This window comes from Arachis duranensis, chromosome 8 (assembly GCF_000817695.3).
Source record: "Arachis duranensis cultivar V14167 chromosome 8, aradu.V14167.gnm2.J7QH, whole genome shotgun sequence".
In the NCBI taxonomy this organism is placed as follows: Eukaryota; Viridiplantae; Streptophyta; class Magnoliopsida; order Fabales; family Fabaceae; genus Arachis; species Arachis duranensis.
Window position 1 is genome coordinate 5,172,518 of NC_029779.3, and position 1,861 is coordinate 5,174,378.

Here is a 1,861-nt window from a genome sequence, read left to right on the forward strand (position 1 = left end):
AATGTACTCTCTTCTATCATCTTCTATTCCCAAAGCTATGAACAACTAAACCCCTTTTCATTGGGTTAGGGAGCTCTGTTGTAATTTGATGGATCAATTATAGTTTTCATTCTTCTTCCTCTTTCTTTTCTCTTGATTCACTAGAAAGCTTTCAATCTTAATTCAATTGGTTAGTTGTCTTGGAAAAGAAACTCTCCATAATTGGATCTCCTCTGAGCCTTGGAAAAGGGATGAGGAGATCATGCTAGAAATGCTTTCTCATGTTGGACGAAATTGGGGTTTGGACGGATATAGTGACCTGTAATCCTCCCAACACCTTGATTTGGAAATACATGTGGTATAATCAGTGAACATACTTCATTTCTTCCCATGAGCAATTAAATTAAGGAATCGGGCAATTGTTCAAGCTTAGAGAGATTGGGTTGCCAAGGAATTGGGATCCAATCACCTAAGATTGCCAAGGAGATCAATGAATGCATTGATTGAGAAAGAGATGAGAATGAACTTGATCTGGAGAATCAACATCTCCTAAGCCCAATGAATACTCCATTTCTGATCTTACCCATTCTCTTTACTTTCTGCCATTTATCTTTATGTTCATATCCCCAAATCCCCATTTAAGATTCTACAATTTACTTTTTGCACTTTACTTTCCCGCCATTTAAATTTCCGCAATTCTCAACTCAATTTACGCTCAGCTCAACTAGCACATTCTTCCAACTAAAGTTGCTTGACCAATCAATCCCTGTGGGATTCGACCTTACTCTATTGTGAGTTTTTACTTGACGATAATTTGGTATACTTGCCGAAGGAAATTTGTTGAGAGACAAGTTTCCGTGCATCACTGTCACAGCAAAAATATCTGATTTTCCCATAATAGTAGATACAGAGATAAAAAAACGATAGAAAACTGTAAATTGGGGGCAGAAAATAAGAAAACAGAGAGAAGAATCGAAAATAGCTCATAAAAAAACCTTAGAAAGGGTCCCACTAGCTGCCACGTCAGCCAAGGAAGGACACATGGTAGCGTCTGAATGGAGGAAGGAACAACGTCAGCGCTAACTCAGCACGCGGGTCAACCAAATGGGATGGGTCGGGTCCAAGTGCAGGTCTGATAGGTCAGATTGGATCAATGGCGGGTTGCGCGTGGACTGGTGCGGGCATGACACGTGGATAGCGTATGAGCCGTTGAACAGAAAGCCCAATCTGACGGCACGAGATGAATTTGGAAAGGGGGAAGAACACTGGCGGCGGCAGGGACTTGTAGCGGTGCATGGCGGCACATTTGGCGGTTTTTGGCGACGGTTCTAGACTCGTTGAACTGGTGACGACGAGACGAAGATGATGGTAAGGGCAATGATGAACCGAAGCATCGGGAAAGAAACAAAAATCAAAGACAAAAAATACTATCAGAAGAAAAACAAAAGGGCTATGGAGTAATTTCCATAGATAAAAAAAAATCTATAATCTTGATATCATGTTAGAAACAAGAGAGTAATATTGAAAAGTGTATTATCGAGTGTAAATCAAAGGTATAATGTACAAATGTATATATAAATGCTAAAAGAATTAAAGTAATAAAAGCACAAAATCCTACCATAAATACAGAGACATGCTATATAAATATAAATGATACTAATTGTTTTTAATGATTCTTAATTATATGCTAACAGTTATAATTAATTAATAATATTTAAAAAATTAACTAAAACAATATATGATTTAACTGTTAGACTAAAAATATTGGACTATTAATTAAAAGTATTGCTCATTATAACCTTAAATTGCTGGGCGCTTTTTTCATTATGAAGGGAATATACATTTGTGAAAAAAAAAAAAAAAAGAGACAGAAATAACTAAT